This window comes from Panulirus ornatus, chromosome 18 (assembly GCF_036320965.1).
Source record: "Panulirus ornatus isolate Po-2019 chromosome 18, ASM3632096v1, whole genome shotgun sequence".
Lineage (NCBI taxonomy): Eukaryota > Metazoa > Arthropoda > Malacostraca > Decapoda > Palinuridae > Panulirus > Panulirus ornatus.
The window spans coordinates 39624797-39639974 of NC_092241.1; the positions used below are offsets into that span (position 1 = coordinate 39624797).

The window sequence follows — 15178 nt, forward strand, 5'->3', positions numbered from 1 at the left end:
ATTAACACGTAATCCAATAACGCTCTCTGGCCATCTCTCCTACTTACATACGTATACTTATGTATATCTCGCTTTTTAAACCAGGTATTCCCAATCACCAGTCCTTTTTCAGCACATAAATCTACAAGCTCTTCACCATTTCCATTTACAACACTGAACACCCCATGTATACCAATTATTCCCTCAACTGCCACATTACTCACCTTTGCATTCAAATCACCCATCACTATAACCCGGTCTCGTGCATCAAAACCACTAACACACTCATTCAGCAGCTCCCAAAACACTTGCCTCTCATGATCTGTCTTCTCATGCCCAGGTGCATATGCACCAATAATCACCCATCTCTCTCCATCAACTTTCAGTTTTACCTATATTAATCGAGAATTTACTTTCTTACATTCTATCACATACTCCCACAACTCCTGTTTCAGGAGTAGTGCTACTCCTTCCCTTGCTCTTGTCCTCTCACTAACCCCTGACTTTACTCCCAAGACTTTCCCAAACCACTCTTCCCCTTTATCCTTGAGCTTCGTTTCACTCAGAGCCAAAACATCCAGGTTCCTTTCCTCAAACATACTACCTATCTCTCCTTTTTTCACATCTTGGTTACATCCACACACATTTAGACACCCCAGTCTGAGCCTTCGAGGAGGATGAGCACTCCCCGCGTGACTCCTTCTTCTGTTTCCCATTTTAGAAAGTTAAAAAAATACAAGGAGGGGAGGATTTCTGGCCCCCCGCTCCCGTCCCCTCTAGTTGCCTTCTACGACACGCGAGGAATATATATATATATATACATATATATATATATATATATATATATATATATATATATATATATATATATATATATATATATATATATATATATATACACACACACACAGCTATGTACAGCGTAGGTAGAATGAAGCTAGTTAACGTAGCGTGGTAAGTAAGGGAGCCTGATATATCCCGCTTTACCGCAAGTATAAGATGACAAAGCCTACCTGGGAAGCTCTGGCGTAGGGGCAAGGCAGGTGTGAACACTCGTGCAACCTTGTGTGTTAAGAGAGGCCAGCCGCTGTGGAGGGGTGAGGTGCAGCAGGTCCTGGCTGGCTGTGACGGCCACTTTAGGTTCAGGCCAGGTGCTCGCTCTCCCGGGAGCGAGGTGATCGAGCACCGTCTGGCTGCCTCCTGATTGGCTGGACCTCTGACTAACTGCCATTTGACTGGAGAATAAATGGGCGGTCACGCTAGGTCACGTGGCCCGGTCCTTAGGAGTCATATTGGAATCCCGAAGATGTGACCTCAGCCGCTAAGGACATAAAGGGCTATTCCTATGTCGACAGAGCCGAGGATAGGTCGCTCTGACCTTTGACCTACGTTAGTGTGAGGCCGCTGTGTGTTAAAGTTGTCAATTGCGACAGTTGAACAAGGGTTCATCTGAGGATGTGAATTTCAACATGTGATTTGAACACTTGAGATGCCACGAACACACAAGGCAATGTAATGAGAACAAAGGACTTACATCTCCTTTGATCGAGCCATACTACACAGGCAGCTGTGACAGAGGCCTAATTATTATCATTATTACTGTTATCATTATCATTCTTGTTATCATCTGTCTTCCATTCATGTTCGCCTTTACACGCGTTAGCTCCAGCAACAGACAAAGGCATCAGCCACTAAGATCCAGTCTCATGCTGTCAGGTATAGGCTTATTATTATCATTTGTATTGTTGTAATGTTATCATAATTATTATTATTTCTATTATTATTAGCATTACTATTATTACTAATATTATTCTTTCTTTCTTTTCTTTCAAACTATTCGCCATTTCCCGCGTTAGCGAGGTAGCGTTAAGAACAGAGAACTGGGCCTTTGAGGGAATATCATCACCTGGCCCCCTTCTCTGTTCCATCTTTTGGAAAAAAAAAAAAAAATCATTATGATTATTATTATGATTATCATCACTAATATCATTGTTATTATTATTATTATCATTATTATTATCATTATTGTTATTATTATTATTATTATTATTATTATTATTATTATTATTATTATCATTATTACAATAATTTTTATTTGCATTATCAATAGTAGTAGCAGTAGCAGTGGTATCATCATCATGATTACTATTATTACCGTTATCGTTATTATTATTACTCTTGTCATCATCATCATCATCACTTCTATGAGAATATATTAACTCAGACACACCAGGCTTAAGCTGTGTGTGTGCGTGGAATAGAATCAAGGAATAGAAACATGGTTAATAGACTTGGCAACAGGAACGTAAAGCTCTCTACCCTTAACACTTAAATAGTGATAACACACCTACACACACACACACACACACACACACACACACACACACACACACACACACACACACAGATACCTATCTAGCTCTCCGTCACACAGACCAAGGCGCCACACATTATCCATCTTCAGTCGCCATACGACCCGTATCGTTCACTAATGCCAAGTCCATCTTAATACTGGGTGACGGCCGATATCGAACGAGTTACGCCAGTGACATAAAACTGAGACGATAGTCATCACAGCTAATTTGAGAAGGGAATCAGGAGCTATATGGCTTCAAACGTGCAAGTGATGATATCCATTTAAATGGTAATCACCGCAGGTTCTCAAGGTAATAGACTCAGCCAGAGCGTGCGGCTCACTTGCCGAGTGGCGAGTGAGGGAGATGAGAGGGAGGAGTCGGGTCAGAGGCTGTGTCTGGGGCGAGGGATGAGTGAGTGAGGAATAGCTAGCTGAGTGCTATGGGTGGAGTGAGGGGTGAGTGAATGAGTGAAGAATAGCTGAGTGCTATGGGTGGGGTGAGGGTTGCGTGAGTGAGGAATAGCTGAGTGCTATGGGTGGAGTGAGGGGTTGAGTGAGTGAGGAATAGCTGAGTGCTAAGGTTGGAGTGAGGGATGAGTGAGTGAGGAATGGTAAGGTGAGGGGCTTGTGAGGTGGCAGGTGAGAGGAGTCGATGAGGTGAGGAGGGAGAGAGGTCCTTGGATTACATGGAGTGAACAGATGACAGAATGTCTATGTCGAGGACAGTAATAGGATTCATCATTCCTGGTCTCAGTAGCAGGGAAACAGGATGGTAAAGCAGATGGCACCTCTCCATCCACTAACCGCTCCCTCCACGACAAAAAGGAAATTAGGTAAGGAGCGGCACCATGAATTATTGAGAGAATATAACAATATGGAAATTTTATGGGAAGGAGTGAAGGAATATACATTTTGACTTAATTTTAGCTGCTGGATAGTCCATAGTTGAAATACTTTGACATCATATTGTTATTTTTGAAGTCTTAATACACTTACTGATGATTCCATTAACGCATTTGTCTAACCATAATTGAAGTGTGATAAAAGTCTTCTTGACAGCATCTGGTGGTAGTTCTTCCAAAGTTCTAACTCTTTATTCTTACGCATGTTTGTCTTTTCCTGTGCTAGCGAAACAGAGCCAGGAACAGAGGAAGAAAAGGTGCTCTTTCATTCTTCACCCGGACTGTTAACATATGGACTGATCTACCAGTAAAAGTGGTTGATAGTAGAACCATAAATACGACTTGATAATGTTTTTGCTTCAAGTCCAAGATTTGCATCATTTGCGCCTCCTTAGCCACACTGATAATTTGTAGGACATTCTCTTTGAATCATCTTCGTACCACCTAACTCTTACCACACCAATCTGTGAGTTTCTGAAATCTTCAGCTATCATAAACCGCTATAAAAGTACCCAGTGGTCTGCTGCTATTTTAATTCCTTAATATTTCTTCGTGTACATGAAGAGTGTTTTTGAGTATAAAGGAAAAAGTTACCCAACGGATCTAGTTTTTCACCAAGAACACATGGCACTATGTCTATTTGTAATATATATATATATATATATATATATATATATATATATATATATATATATATATATATATATATATATATATATATATTTTTTTTCTTTTTTTTCTTTTTTTTCCTATGAGTCCACGGTGAAAGTGAAACACGATAAGTTCCCAAGTGACTTTCGTGTCATAATCACATCAACAGGGGAGACACAAGAAAGAAATGTAACAGTCAGTTGATATACAACAGGCATTTGGACGATTTTTTTCCGGGAAATAATGCAAATGAGTGGGAGATGTATAAAAGAAAGAGGCAGGAGGTCAAGAGAAAGGTGCAAGAGGTGAAAAAGAGGGCAAATGAGAGTTGGGGTGAGAGAGTATCATTAAATTTTAGGGAGAATAAAAAGATGTTTTGGAAGGAGGTAAATAAAGTGCGTAAGACAAGTGAGCAAATGGGAACTTCAGTGAAGGGGGCTAATGGGGAGGTGATAACAAGCAGTGGTGATGTGAGAAGGAGATGGAATGAGTATTTTGAAGGTCAGTTGAATGTGTTTGATGATAGAGTGCCAGATTTAGGGTGTTTTGGTCGAGATGGTATGCAAAGTGAGAGGGTTAGGGAAAATGATTTGGTAAACAGAGAAGAGGTAGTAAAAGCTTTGCGGAAGATGAAAGCCGGCAAGGCAGCGGGTTTGGAAGGTATTGCAGTGGAATTTATTAAAAAAGGGGGCTGACTGTATTGTTGACTGGTTGGTAAGGTTATTCAATGTATGTATGATTCATGGTGAGGTGCCTAAGGATTGGCGGAATGCTTGTATAGTGCCATTGTACAAAGGCAAAGGGGATAAGAGTGAGTGCTCAAATTACAGAGGTATAAGTTTGTTGAGTATTCCTGGTAAATTATATGGGAGGGTATTGATTGAGAGGGTGAAGGCATGTACAGAGCATCAGATTGGGGAAGAGCAGTGTGGTTTCAGAAGTGGTAGAGGGTGTTTGGATCAGGTGTTTGCTTTGAAGAACGTATGTGAGAAATACTTAGAAAAGCAAATGGATTTGTATGTAGCATTTATGGATCTGGAGAAGGCACATGATAGAGTTGATAGTGATGCTCTGTGGAAGGTATTAAGAATATATGGTGTGGGAGGCAAATTGTTAGAAGCAGTGAAAAGTTTTTATCGAGGATGTAAGGCATGTGTACGTTTAGGAAGAGAGGAAAGTGATTGTTTCTCAGTGAATGTAGGTTTGCGGCAGGTGTGTGTGTTGTCTCCATGGTTGCTTAATTTGTTTATGGATGGGGTTGTTAGGGAGGTAAATGCAAGAGTTTTGGAAAGAGGGGCAAGTATGAAGTCTGTTGGGGATGAGAGAGCTTGGGAAGTGAGTCAGTTGTTGTTCGCTGATGATACAGCGCAGGTGGCTGATTCATGTGAGAAACTGCAGAAGCTGGTGACTGAGTTTAGTAAAATGTGTGAAAGAAGAAAGTTGAGAGTAAATGTGAATAAGAGCAAGGTTATTAAGTACAGTAGGGTTGAGGGTCAAGTCAATTGGGAGGTAAGTTTGAATGGAGAAAAACTGGAGGAAGTGAAGTGTTTTAGATATCTGGGAGTGGATTTGGCAGCGGATGGAACCATGGAAGCGGAAGTCAATCATAGGGTGGGGGAGGGGACGAAAATCCTGGGGGCCTTGAAGAATGTGTGGAAGTCGAGAACATTATCTCGGAAAGCAAAAATGGGTATGTTTGAAGGAATAGTGGTTCCAACAATGTTGTATAGTTGCGAGGCGTGGGCTATGGATAGAGTTGTGCGCAGGAGGGTGGATGTGTTGGAAATGAGATGTTTGAGGACAATATGTGGTGTGAGGTGGTTTGATCGAGTAAGTAATAATAGGGTAAGAGAGAAGTGTGGTAATAAAAAGAGTGTGGTTGAGAGAGCAGAAGAGGGTGTTTTAAAATGGTTTGGTCACATGGAGAGAATGAATGAGGAAAGATTGACTAAGAGGATATATGTGTCGGAGGTGGAGGGAACGAGGAGAAGAGGGAGACCAAATTGGAGGTGGAAAGATGGAGTGAAAGAGATTTTGAGTGATCGGGTCTTGAACATGCAGGAGGGTGAAAGGCGTGCAAGGAATAGAGTGAATTGGAACGATGTGGTATACCGGGGTCGACGTGCTGTCAATGGATTGAACCAGGGCATGTGAAGCGTCTGGGGTAAACCATGGAAAGTTTAAATTACCTGGATGTGGAAAGGGAGCTGTGGTTTCGGTGCATTATTACATGACAGCTACTTCCCACGCATATATATATATATATATATATATATATATATATATATATATATATATATATATATATATATATATATACAATAGATGCAAAAAATATATACTGATATAAGTGAGTGTACATATAGACAGGACCAGGAGAATGGGTTGATACTCTGAGTACTAAGAAGAGCCGCTCACTTGAAGCTTTATATTAGACTGAAAGAAAATGTAGATATCTTTTCTATAAGCTGGCAGACACAGAGAATTATGTTAAATGTTAAAAAACGATAAACATCAGAAGAAGGGAAGAAATAGAAAAATGGAGAAATTACAGAGAAAAAGAACAAGGGGCAGTTTTCTGTCCAGTATTGTCAAGATCAGAGGAAACAACGACAAAAGGATCGTGTTTTATAAACGTTGACCACCAGCAGATGGGGAACTTGAAGTAATGGCACAGTAACCGAGAGTAAGTCACTCGGGTGGATGTACCATAACACGAACAGGAAAAGAGAGGCCAGAAGAGAGGTAAGACTAACCCTGATGGTAACTGAACCATGACGTTCTGAGAGTTAATGGTAAACAATGCACATTATAGTCAATACATTGTGGGGAAAAATTGTTGATGGGCTGATAGTAGAGGAGTCAATGATGAAACTGAAGAGGTCAGAAGACAAAGTTATTGACACATACAAGGATGTTTGTGAAAAGCTGAACGTGACGTTTTAAAATGAGTTTACTGCAAAAGATTCGGACGTCCTTTCGCTAATAGCCACAGAAGAGACGTAACCTGGAGATTATACAAGTAAATCCGCTAGAAGGAAGTTGACGCATGAAGAGCTGGACCAACATAAAACCCATTGACTGAATAACATTTTGCCTTTTGTTCCTGAAAAGGGCGAGGAGACCCATGGCAAACCACTTGTGACAGTGTTTAAGATCTTCGTTTAACGAGAGAGACTGCAATGTTATTGTAAAAACGAGGAAAGTGCCATTGAACTATAGTTCAGCATTATTAACGAGTATGGAATGCAAGACATTTGAAAAGGTAATCAAGAAACAGATAGAGCATTCCCGACTGTCTTAAGCTGCTTGAGCAGAAAACAAAGCGAATTGAGAAAGAAAATATGTGCTGGATTTCTATGAAAAATTGTAAGCAGAATTATAAAAAAAAGGGTCGGGTAGGTGACCTCTTTATTGATAGACTGCCATGATAGACTGCAGAGAGCGTTAGACAGTGTTTCCCAGAGAAGACTGAGAGACACTACTTCTACACATTCAAGCTGCTGGCGTCCGACAAGGGTTGACACAGAAAACGTATATCAACAGAATCTTCTCAAGGTGAGTAAGGGTGACAAATTACCAGCTCTTTCATGTCTCACTGCTAGAAATGTTACTATTACAGGTCAAGTAAATGACTTGGCAGATAAGGCAGAGTCATAGGTAAATATTTCTGCTGAGATGCCAGCGTTATGGGAGGAGCGCAATGTAATTGATAATGCGAAATATTGCAGTGGTCGAACAGACGTCTGTGAAATTTTTGTCCAGAGAATGAAGCTATGAAAATGGGAAAAGGATTAAACCAACCACTCAGAGTATCATAATGGGAGAAAGGTATTGCAAAGGGAACGATGTGGAAGGACTTGGGAATTGAAATCAAGCCAAACTCGTCACCAAGAAAAGCCATCTGAGAAGGATCATGCAGGATCTAAACTATACTTTGGCAAACGTGAAAATAGTCCCCCACGTACGCACATATACACTGAAATGTTGAGGAATATACACCTAACATATGCCATATGCTTCAGTATACCGCAGCACTCTGGTGTACCCGTCCCTGAGGAGTTCACATGCAACTACCAGAAAGGGTGTAAAGGAATGCATCAATAATGGTATAGGTGGGGCGAGTTACGAGGAGGGGAGGCAGGCTCTCGCTGTGCCCACCTTGAGAGGGAAGAATGGGTACGGGGAGACACGGATACTTCATACAAATTCCTAGGAGGCCACGAGGACATAAACATAGAAAAGTTCTCTGAAGTCAGAGCAAGAGAACATAACTGGAAGTTAGACGAGAAAAGTATAGGGAGGGATTGTGAAGAAGCATCTCTCCAGCAATAGTTGTGGACACTTGGAACAAGCCAAGCGAGGAGAACGTAAACCTGAGTAGGATTATCTGTGAATTCTAAAATCCATACGACAAAAATGTAAGAATAAAGAGAATGGGCCACATGAGTGTTAAGTTATCCATTGTATGCAGATTATATGCGATAACAAATACACATACACACATCTTTCTTAGACTGGGATATATATATATATATATATATATATATATATATATATATATATATATATATATATATATATATATATATATATATATATATGTGTGTGTGTGTGTGTGTGTGTGTGCACAAGGTCTATATAATCAACAAATGGCGCAATACTGGTGTAAAACTCTCTACTTAAGACAGTAGTAATAATCACACACGCACACACGAAGACCTTTACATCGAACACTCACCTTTTCCTAAGCTTCCGCAAGACAAACATTCATGCATCCTAAGACATTGCTTCTTCCAAGTCGTAACGTTGCACTGAATATCCGAAGATCAGCCTCGTCTCTATGAATATTGTATAGGTAACCCCAGCACCGGAGGACGACCCAGACACTTGGGGGATGGGAGGGGTGAATGGGACGGGGTGTGGGGTGGGGGGTGAAGTGTGGCACGGGGAGGGGGAGAGGAAGGAGGATTCCAAACAGAACTGGAAACATTGTGGTCAAATTCTGAAAAGTGTGAATTTGTACAAAATTTTCATCGAGGATGTTAAAACATTTGTTCTGAAGTTCGTCTGATGTTTTATTCGCCTGTGTTGTGGGGCGATACTTGAGCATTGATGTTACTATAGCTTAAAGACTCACTTTATGCTCAGCGAAAAAAGAAAAGGACGAACAACAAGAAGTTGGATCCTTTAAAGACAATTTGGCATATACTCAGGGTTCAGATATCATAGGTCTGCCCTCACATGGTTGTCTGATTTACGTCTGATCGCAAGTGGTTGTCTGATGTCGCACTTCTTTCCGCAAGTGGTTATTTGACGTCACAGGTCTGTCTGTCTGTAAGTGGTAGTTTAATGTCATATGCCTGTCCGCAAGTAGACATCTGGTGTCGTACGTCTCTCTGCACACTGTAATCATTTTGCTTCCGACGGAAAGGGACATCAAGCGGGGATGGTAGATTTACCTGTCTTTCATCTCATTTCTCCTGAAGGAGTGGCAGTGACCTTGCGACCTAGCGGGAGAATGATGTGGTCCTCCTCCCCAGTCAAGGGAGAGCAGGCGACGCACTAGAGGGAGGGCCTTCATGTTGTTCCTGAGTACCGAGCATTTTGGCTTCGTGTAATCGTCAGTCATGCGTGTTGGCATCACGACATTCATGCAGTCAGTTTTCATAAACTAATTTGTGAATAATTTTTTGCTTCAATAAGATTTACAATTAGAGTCCCTTTGTCGGCGATGTTTACAAATAGTTCTTTTTGACAGCGTTGTTTACAAACGGTTCCTTTGATAGTGATGTTTACAAACAGTCCTCTTGTTAGTGTTGTTTTCAAACGTCTTTTTATTGTTTTACACCAACATTATTTTTTTTTTTTCGCAGCTGTGTTTAGAACCTACTCTCCTTATAGTGAAGTTGAAAGCATCGGTGCGCGAATGACATGTGATATGAAAATCGACGAGGGACTTAGTCAGACAAGGATCGTCCAGGGAGCCAGCCAGACGAGGATCGGTGTGGTAGTCAGCTAGACGAGGATCGATGAGTGAGTCAGCCAGGTGCTGATCTGTGAGGGAGTCAGTCACACGAGGATCGCTAGGGAGTCATCCAGCCAGAGTTTTTCCCAGGGAGTCAGCCAGATGAGGATGGTTGAGGGAGTCAGTCAGACGAGTATCTCAGGGGAAATCTGTCAGACGAGGATCGTTGTGGGAGTTAACCAGACGATCTCTTACACACAAACCCTTTCAGAACAAATTCAAGTGAAGAACATATGGAAGAATTCTCACAGACGCTCTTAGTTTTTTGTATCAGCTAGTTCACTTGCCCGCCTGCAGAACCCTGATAACAATACGAGAGTAAGGATGGTAACAAGTCTTTGACCTCCTTGTGCGTGTGTCCTTCTGCCGTGGTTAGTGTCAGATGATATGAGAGATGCTTGTGTGTGGGTCGTGTACGTGATAATGCATGCTTAGCAAGTGTACAGTATGTCCTAAACTCGGGCATTCTAGATGCCAGGTCCCTCGGGTGTTCGGGTTTTCCTTCGTCACAGCGAATGCATTTGTACGACAAGAATGCCTGGATGGGAGCGGGTACACGGACTTCTCAAGAATTTCTAGCGACCTTGAAATGCCTTCGTAGATGAGTCTTCGAAAAAATATAAGATGCAATGGGTCTAAAATCTACACTACCTGGTATTCACAATGGTGAAACAAAGAGGTTCATTGTACACAAGGGCAAATGTACATACAGACAAACAGAGACAGACAGACGGACAGAGCCAGACGTATATACATTCTTTTACGTTGGAGGCTCCAGTCAAGGACAAAAGTCCACATCAAGGCCGGGCCTTGACTGAAATACAGAGAGAATTATGAAAAGGAAATTAAAGAGACAAGGGAAAGTATTCACGAATTATGGAGGAAGTGGGAAACCTTGAATGGGAAACTCATGAGACGGTAGAGAGTTTCAAAGCTTCGAGGTGTCGGGAACGAAACAGTCATCAAAACTGCACCTCCCTGAATTGCCAACGGCCACACAGTATTCATGTGACGCGGGTGTGAGAACGGAATCATACACAAGGACGTATCAATCATTTCTATAAACAGGGTAACTATTTAGAGGAAAAGAAATTTTGACATCTAGATAGGACTTCCAGTTTCTTAGAGGCAGATTTAGCTATTTCCGTAATGTTTTGAGTTTCAAAGAAAGAATGGATGTTACCCTAGTATGATGAGTCAAAATATACGTGCGCACGGGGGAGTGTAAAACTCTCTTCCCGTAACACAAATAGGAACCACATTTTCACGTTAGGAGAATAGCTAAGGAGACCAGCCGTCTACCGGCAAATATAAGTATGGCACCAAAGATCATGGACAAGGGATTATTCAGAAAGCTGTTCACGTCCCACATAAGGTCAAGCTTGGTCAAGCTGCTCAAGCTTGGTCAACGTACCTGGAGAATAGCAAAGAACTACGAAAGAAAGTCCAGAGGAACGCGGCAATGAACTAAGAGATCTAAGTTACAGGGAAAGGTCAGAGGACTTAAATATTTCCACCATGGATGAGAGAAAAATGAGGGGTGACCTAACCACAACCTGGAAGTTATTAAACCAGACTGATGACGTAGACAGTGAACAGGATTATGGTGGGATAGAAGAGCCAGAAGATGTAACATAAAACTGAGCTAAAACCTTATATTGGAAAGCAAGTATTGAGTGGTGTATGAATAGCATAAACTGTAGGACATAGTTAATGTGGACAATATATAGAAGTAGTAGAGAAGGTATGGGAGAAGGGGCCCCATGAGTGTAAAACTCCCTCCGCGTACTGCGTACAAATAGGCAATCACACACACACACACACACACACACACACACACACACACACACACACACACACTCACACACACACACACACATTTTCAGCATTCAAGAAACCATGTTAATATTATCGTTATTACTATTGGTATTAGCAGTGGTAGTAGTATTAGTAGCTGTAGTATTGGAAGTAGTAGTTGCAGTATCTTTATCACTATCATCATTATTATCATTATTGCTATTATCATTATTATTATCATTATTATTATCATTATTATTATTATTATCATTATCATTATCATTAGTAGTAGTAGTAGTATCATAACTACTACTGTTGTTCTTCTTGATATTGATATAATCTTAATTTCTGATGTTTTAGTCATTCTAAGCACAAACATACCCTTTCAGACGTACACATAAACACAAACATACCCTTACAGACGTACACATAAACACAAATACTCATGCACGGGAACACACGCGAAAACACACACCTTCATACATGCACACAAACAAATACACGAAACACGCCTACAAGACAAACACACTCCCGTAGCCTTTCATACCCTCAACAAATACTCGGTATCACAAACTCGCTCTTCTGCATTCAGACACCATTAAAAGACGTGAACCAGCTCCTTTCAGTGGTCCATCAGGAGGAGACTCCCACAGACTCCTGGCTTCCCCACCCCCAAGCTCTCCTTACTTTACACATCTTGGAACAAAATAGGAGAAAAAAGATCTTTTAAGAAGGCCATCCATAGACACGCAATGCCTTTGAAGAAGTTCTCGGAATAGACCATCTCATCTTTTTCTTTTTTATATTTCCTCCTCCCAGCGTTTCAGCAAAGAGCACTGAGAGATGTATCTTCCTCGGGAACTCGATGTTCCCTGCTCGAATCCTCTTGAATTAGCTGTCGAGTTCCCTTCACCGCCCCACTACCGTTACCAGTCCTTCCCTCCAGAGTTTTCAGATCCGTCTTCACTGATCTTAGTCGTCAACTCCTTCCACCAATTAGGGAGCTGACTTGGAAGTAAATCCTTTCTTTTTTTTTTTCTTTCCTTCCTTCATCAGCCCTAAATTTTTCCCCGAAGCGTTACCCTTGATCGTTCCTTAGGGCATCTCCAACTCGAGACTCAAACAGAATTTGTAATTACAGCTCCCAACTGCCGTATGTGCGGGAAATCGATAATTAAAGAACGGCATGGAAATTCCCCTTCCACCCCCAGACGCTCTTAGGATCAGAAACTTTACCGGAGGGATTAAGAATGAGAGAAAAAAAAGAACGTAGGAAGTCGCTTTTTGAGCTGCCTCTGGCACGTATGACTTGGGTGAACTGTGAGTTAAGAGACGACTCTCGCGGCTCCTCCACACTAACCTGGCAATCATCGTATTCCGGCAGCTCTCTTCCTTTAACCCCCCCCCCCCCCCCACACACACACACACACACACACATACGTGGTCATCTTGCCTTCCCTCTCCCTCCTCCCCTGCAAGTCCTCGAAGGAGGCGCAGAAGGAACCAGGTACGTTGCCTACGTTGGGTCTCATTCCTCCTCCACCCACCACAAGGTTGACAGCGGCGGAGAAGTGGTGGTGATGGGCATAAGTGGAGAGTAAGTTGAGCTCACGTATGAGGGAGATGAAGAAGGATAAGAAACCTCGAGGAGAAGGAGGTTGGGGGAGAAGAATGGCGGGGAATGAAATCAAAGGAAACGGGAAATGAAAGACCACAACTGAGAGAAAATGGGGGAAAGGAGAAGGAAAACAGGATGGGAAAAATAGAGAAGGAAGGGAAGGGAAAAGGGAGAGTTGAGAGGAGCGGAGTAGCAAGAGCAAGAAATGGGAAGGGATTGATGGGTGTGGGGCGTGAACAGAACAGAAGTCTGGGAAGAACGTGTGACGAGACAGGAGGAGGCGGTGAAAGGAAGAGAGAGAGAGAGAGAGAGAGAGAGAGAGAGAGAGAGAGAGAGAGAGAGAGAGAGAGAGAGGTGTTTCTGGATGGAGCGTGGATAGTGAGTCTGGGGAGAGCAAATGGGAAGAGAGGAGTTGGTAAAATGAGAAGCAGCCAGATAAAGAAGGAAGCAAATGATGGAGTACCTTGATGAGGTGAGGGGAAGGAGGGGAAGAGGAGGGCAAGAGGGGAGGAAGATTGCCAGTGGTCACTTGAGACGAGCGAGGAATGCTGGGAAGAGCGCTGGGATCGAGGAAGTGTGAGTCTGAAGTGGGCGAGAGGAGGAATTGAGTGCGTCCAACGTGGGAGAGGAGCACGGGAGGGTGTATGATGAGGGCAAGGTGCAAAGGATTGTCTAAGGCGTGCTGGGATCAAGGGAGTTTGTCTGGGAGGAGCGAGGAACAACGGATTGAGGAGGGCAAGGAACGCAGGTGTGTGTTCGAAGACTGATGGAAGTACATGAAGCATAGCAGAGGTACAGGAAGAGTGGCAGAGTCAAGGGAGGATTGACAAAAGTGCAAAATGAGTGGCAGAGGTATAGAGAAAGAGGAGCAGAGACTCAGGATGAAAGACAAACATATGGGAAGAATGGCAAAAGTACAAGAAGAGTGGCAGGGTGTCAGAGGTGCGGAAAGAATGGCGAAAAGAAAAAAATACGGGAAGGGAATCAGAGATAACGAAAAAATGGAAGAGGTAAGAATAAGAGAAAGAGAAAGAGAAGGAGCAGGAGAGATGCAGGAAGAGTAACAGATGTACGTAAAGAATGACTGAGGTACAGGATGAGAGGGAGAGGCTTGAGGTACAGGGAGAGTGGTAGTCGTGCAGGGGGAGAGGAAAGAGGTAAGAGTTCTTATAAAGTACTTACGAAGAGATCTTACCAAAAGCCGGGCTAACACGTAGAGCTCGCCGCTGAAAACTGTAGATTAACGAGAAACGTCTGGCTGAGGGAAAAGAAGAGTGGCAAAGATATGAGAAGGGTAGCAGATGTAAAGGGAGAGTGTGAGGAACAGGATTAGTGACAGAGATATAAGAAAATTGACAGAGGTTTACTGAGTATAGAAGTGTTGGAAGAGTGGCCGAGGTATAGAGAGAGTGGGAGAGATATAGGGAGAGTGACAGAAGTATAAGAAGAGCGGCTGAGGCATAGGGAGAGTGGCGGAGGTATAGGAGTAGCAGAAATATATGGAAAGTGACGGAAGTAGAGGAGTAGTGGCAGAAGTATATGGAGAGTGATGTTGGGGCGGGACACACAGGCAGAGAGTGAGGGACGGTGTGGTCACATAATCCCTTTGAAGTTTCCAGTGTTTAAAAAGGATGTTTTCTTTTTCGGGAGCATTAAAGATTCTGCCTCACACAGGCTCAGGACTGCAGCTGCACAGTTAATAAAGTAGGAGCATTGATATGGTTGGACTTTTGAGTGAGATACTTAACTATGCTCTGTGTATAGTTCGTACGGCACAGGGAAAGATTTATTCACCCCTGTGGCCCCACCAATTGAAATTTTTCTACAATAATACAAAAACTTTTTAA

General features: G+C 42.4%; 1 long non-coding RNA gene across 4 annotated transcripts in view; it reads left to right on the top strand.

The window, feature by feature from the left end:
- The window catches only part of LOC139754905 (uncharacterized), a 280753-nt gene that overhangs the window by 208199 nt on the left and 57376 nt on the right, over window positions 1–15178 (top strand). The window contains exon 4 of one of the 4 annotated variants that reach the window (XR_011713973.1): window positions 9765–10229. The exons of the other annotated variants lie outside the window; for them this stretch is intronic. This is a non-coding gene — a long non-coding RNA (uncharacterized lncRNA). Of the gene's footprint in view, window positions 1–9764; window positions 10230–15178 lie in introns of those variants that run through there. 4 annotated transcript variants of the gene reach the window in all.